The sequence below is a fragment of the Gekko japonicus genome, unplaced genomic scaffold (assembly GCF_001447785.1).
Source record: "Gekko japonicus isolate JY-2015 unplaced genomic scaffold, Gekko_japonicus_V1.1 scaffold1098, whole genome shotgun sequence".
NCBI lineage: Eukaryota > Metazoa > Chordata > Lepidosauria > Squamata > Gekkonidae > Gekko > Gekko japonicus.
The window spans coordinates 128,776-134,393 of NW_015160244.1; positions in this window are offsets into that span (position 1 = coordinate 128,776).

Here is a 5,618-nt window from a genome sequence, read left to right on the forward strand (position 1 = left end):
AGTGTCAGAGTTCTCTCAGCCCCACCCACCTCACAGGGTGTCTCTGTTGTGGGGAGGGGAAGGGAAAGGAGTTTGTAAGCCGCTCTGAGACACCTTTGGGTAGTGAAGGGCGGGGTATAAATCCAATCTCTTCTCTTCTTCTTCTCTTCTTTTGGCGAGGGAAGGGCGGGGCGGCAGGCCAGCGCCGTGCCCTTAAGGTGGCGCTCTAGGCAACTGCCTAACCCTGCCTTATGGACGTGCCGGCCCTGTTTGAAGGGTGTTTGAAGGGTGGACTCTATGGCGTTGTGTCCGCTGATGTCCTACCACTCTCCAAACCCTATCCTCCCCAAGCTCCACTCGCAAATCTCCAGGAATTTCCTAATTCAGAATCGGTAACCCTACGAATGACCCCTCCCTGTCCGAGGCCACAGAGAATGACCGCTAAGGTAATGGCTAAGAGAAGCACACGCATGTCATGGTTGAATCCAGCAGGGTGCCTCCGACGTTCAGATCTGCCCCCATCTTTCCCGAGGCCCCTTAGCCGATCCCCACCCTCAGCATCCCTGCCCTCACATACTCTGGCCTCCCACTCCTGAACTGCTCTTGTCAAACCTGGCCGCTTTCCAAACCTGCCCTGCGATCGCGCCTGGCACTCTGCCTGGCGTCCTCCTCGGAAAGGAAAGAAGGAGCCGCCGCCAGTCTCTGCAGCCACCGTGTCGCCAAAATGCCCATCTTTGCTCTCCGTCCCCTTAATGAATATCCCCGTAATTAATATCCCCCCCCCACCATCCACTCCATCATCCTCCCCATCTTTGTCCTGAGCACATTCTGGCACTCGGGGTGAGATTAGGTGACTGCCCCGCATTTCACAAAGGCTTGGAAAAGCTTGCTCGGTTTCTTCTGTCAAAACAGAGATTTTTTTTTAATGCCTTCCGATAGTGTTCCAAATATGGAGCTTCCCTGGAGTGGGGCACAGTGCATGGGGGGCGCGGCGGACGGCATTAGGATCTGGCAAACTAATAGCTGCTGCAGCAAACAGAGAAAAAAGGAGAAGGGAAGATTGGGTTTATACCCCGCCCTTCACTCGGAGCGGCTTACAAACTCCTTTCCCTTCCCCTCCCCACAACAGACACCCTGTGAGGTAGAGCTTTCTCGAGAACTGCTCGTTCAAGGACAGCTCTGACAGAACTATGGCTTGCCCAAGGTCATCCAGCAGCTGCAAGTGGAGGAGCGGGGAATCAAACCCGGTTCTCCCAGATTAGAGTCCGCACACTTAACCACTACACCAAACTGGATCTGTCTGGTGGTGTGCTTTTGGGGAGGGGGACAGAGGAGACCGAATGCCAGCAGGATCGTTGTTCTCTGGTTGCTGACCAGTCTATGGCCTTTGACAGCCAGTTTGGTGTCGTGGTTAAGTGTGCGGACTCTAATCTGGGAGAACCGGGTTTGATTCCCCACTCCTCCACTTGCACCTGCTGATGTGACCTTGGGTCAGTCACAAGCTCTGGCACAGCTGTCCTTGAAAAAGAGCAGTTTCTGTTAAGAGCTCTCTCAGCCCCACCCACCTCACAGGGTGTCTGTTGTGGGGAGGGGAAGGGAAAGGAGTTTGTAAGCCGCTCTGAGACTCCAAGTGAAGGGCGGGGTATAAATCCAATCTCTTCTCTTCTTCTTCTTCTTTTCTGAAGTGGGTGTGAACCTGCTGTCTCCCAAACATCACTCCCCCCAACAGCCCAAACCAGGGACCACTACAGGTGATGCCAAGGAGAACAGAATATGGCCTGTGATGTGCAACGGTTGATTTTTTAAATTGGATTTTTATAATAGTTGCTTCTATTGTGGTTTTATTAAAAGAAATATTTTAATCGCGTTTTATTCCTATTGTAAGACGCCTTGAGTTCCAGAAGGGAGAAACGCAGCTAATAAAGGATTTTAATAAAGAAACCATTTTGGCAGGGTGGTGGGTTGTTTTTTTTTGGGGGGGGGGCTAATCAAGTCATAGCCAACTTATCGTGAACCCATAGGGCAGGGGTGTTAAACATGCAGCCCAGGAGCCGGACCACTGCTGGACCTCCTGATGGCACCTGGTATTTTTGGCCACTGTGTGACAGTGTTGGACTGGATGGGCCTTTGGCCTGATCCAACATTGGTGTCTCTCACGGGTCATTTTGTAGAAAGAGAGGTGCAGGAGCTCATTAGCATAACTTATTTGCATATGCCACACCCCCTGGCATCACGGAGGCAACACCCACCGCTCAGGCTCCACTGGTTTGGATTGCTAGCTATTGGGGGGGAGGGGAACGTGCAGATCTGTCCTCGCAGAGGAGGGAGAGCTTGTACCTGAATAAAACTTGGTCTTAAAGGTGCCACTGGACTGTTTTGGACTGGGGGGCTGGGGGGGTTCTGCAACTTACCTGGCTGCTTCTTGCTCTGACTGAGGGCTGCTGGGAGCAAGGGGTGGAGTTTGTAGCATGTGTCCGCCCCCTGGGCTCTTTACTGCCGGAGCTCCGCTCCTGTGCGCTCCTGCAGGAAATGACCCCTGGCTGACAGAGATCTAGGCTTGCCAAGCCCCCATACGGCTTCTATCAGGACCACAGTGGAGCTGGCTCTGCTTCTTCTTCCAGTCCTGCTGCTGCTGCGTCATCGTAGGTTTGCAGCTTACAGATACACACCTGAACAGCAGACTTAAGATTGCAACAGCACAGACATCTTGATGCAATAATTCAGAGCAAGAGGTGTCGGTTATCAGACACTCTTAACTAAACAAAATACTGCAGAGAGTGCTAATGTTTTAAGCATGTTTTTATTTTAAGTAAAAAAAACCCACCTTTGTGTTCGTGTCCTTTATAAAGTTGATATCTCCGCTACCTGGCATTAAGTTTTATGACACACACGGCCCCGCCCAACGAGGTCTCGTTTATGTCAGATCCGGCCCTCATAACAAATTGGGTTCGACACCCCTGCCATAGGGTTTTCAAGGCCAGAGACATTCAGAGGTGATGTGCCCTTGCCTGCTTCTACAAGGACTTTCCTTGTAGTCTCCCATTCAGGTACTTGTTGTTCAGTCGCTGAGTCGCACAGTCGAGTCCGACTCTTCGCGACTCCATGGACCACATCACGCCAGGCCTTCCTGTCTTCCGCCGTCCTCTGAAGTCTGCTCAACTTCATGTTCGTTGCATCGATGACACTGTCTAACCATCTCACCCTTTGCCGTCCCCGTCTTCTTTGACCTTCAGTCTTTCCCAGCATTCAGGTACTAACCAAGACTTAATCTGCTTCGCTTCCCAGCTCTGACAAGACCAGGCTAGCCTGGGCTAGGGTTCACCAAACCCAACCGACGGTGTTTCTAGACCTCATGGAAAGAAGAGGTTAATTTCTAAACAGACCTGACCTAGAAATCCATTCTCCCAAATCCCAGCTGCAGCTATTTGGAGGTGAGCAAAGTGGGCTCTTTATTACTTCCAGTATTTGCAAAGGCGAGCGCCGAAACTCAGAAGCGTTCAGACTCAAAGGAAACCCTGCCTCAGCTTCTTCCAGCGCTTCGGGAACAGACAAAAGGAACCCAGAAGATTCCCAAAGCGGCAGAGGGGAGTCATGCGCTGTAATCTCCTCTGCATGTGCACAAGTTGACCAACTGAGGAAATGTAAATGGGAGCCACGGTAAAGCTTGCTTCCGTTCCTCGCACCCGACAACTGAAGGATATTTTTTTTGTTAATGACGCTGCACTCAAATAACTTGAGGCAGGGGTCATTTCGTAGAGAAAGAAGTGCAGGAGCTCATTAGCATAACTCATTAGCACAACTTATCTGCATATGCCACACCCCCTGACATCACCGGAAGTGTGTCAGGAGGCAACACCCACCGCTCAGGCTCCACTGGACTGTTTTGAATTGCTAGCTATGGGGGGACGGACGGACATGCAGATCTGTCCTCACAGAGGAGAGCTTGTACCTGAATAAAACTTGGTCTTAAAGGTGCCACAGGACTGTTTTGGGCCAGGGGCAGGGGGGGCTCTGCAACTTACCTGGCTGCTTCCTCCTCTGACTGAGGGCTGCTGGGAGCAGGGGGTGGGGCTTGTTGCATGTGCCCGCCCCCTGGGCTCTTTACTGCCGGAGCTCCGCTTCTGTGCGCTCCTGTAGGAAATGACCCCTGACTTGAGGCAATTATTGTGCCCTCACAACAACCTTGTGAACTAGGCTAGCCTAAAGGACTGTGGCTGGTCCACGTCCCCTCCCTCCACGAGTGTCGTAGCTGAGTAGGGTGAAAGCTGTCTTGAGTGCGAATCTGCCCGAGGTTTTCCTCTGTTTACTGCACTGCAGCAAATGACAGGGAGTGATTCAGAGCGGCCTGCCATGGTGCCGCTCCCTCCTTAGTTTATGTTTTTTTTCTGAGGATGCCAAATGATGTCTTCTCCAATGCCCCTGTATAAATCGATGGTGCAACCTCATCTAGAGCACTGTGTACAGTTCTGGTCACCACCCCTCAAAACAGGATATTATAGCATTGCAGAAAAGGGCAACTAGAATGAGAAAAGAATTGGAACACTTCCCCCGTGAAGAAAGGTTAAAGCGCTTGGGGCACCACCTCTAGTTTGCTACCCGCTTTCGACCTCCGGGCTTTGGTACGTCAACTTCCTCAGACACGGAATTAACCAATCCCAGACCAGCCAATGAACGGTGCTGGAGCGCAATTAAAAATCCCACTCGTTGCAAAAAAAAATCCATACTGCCATCTGGGAGACGCAGACGCAGGCAATATCTCAGACACAGATGTGCACCTTGCGTCTCGGCCCGGCGGCTGACACAGCAGCAAGCCCCCAAATGCAAAGCTTCCGATAACTCACGCGGGCTGGAAGTGCAGCGTTAACAATAGCCCTGCCCTTTCAACCCCGCTCGGACTCTGGATCCGTGATGGGGGAAAGATCGATATTATTTATGAACAGCTGAGAGCGAGATGGGAACCGGCCGACGTCCTATGGACAGGGAGAGCCATTAGCACTGAGGAGCGAGTGTGCGAGTGGAGCGGGGAGGAGCAGAAAATGGACTCCCTGGAGGAAGACGAAAACAGGACCCCAAAACGGGACTTCCTGTAACACACCAGAGCTGCAGGCCAACTTTGGGAACAGAGGAGAAGGCAGCATGTTAGGGCAGGGTTACCAGCTTCCTGGCGGGGCTTGCCAATCCCCCAGAAGTAGAACAGTCCTCCAGTCCAGAGAAATTAGTGCTCTTGAAGAAAATGGCTGCTTTGGGTGGTGCTCTCTTGCAGGGGTCATTTCGTAGAAAAAGAGGTACAGGAGCCCATTAGCATAATTTATTAGCATACCTTATTTGCATATGCCACACCCCCGGACATCACCGGAAGCGTGTCTGAAGGCAACACCCACCACTCAGGCTCCACTGGACTGTTTTGGATGGCTAGCTATTGGGGGTTTGGGAACGTGCAGATCTGCCCTCACAGAGGAGGGAGAGCTTGTACCTGAAGGTGGGGCGGGGGGGGGCTCTGCAACTTACCTGGCTGCTTCTTGCTCTGACTGAGGGCTGCTGGGAGCAGGGGGGTGGGGCTTGTTGCATGTTCCCGCCCCCTGAGCTCCTTACTGCCGGAGCTCCGCTCCTGTGCGCTCATGCAGGAAATGACCCCTGCT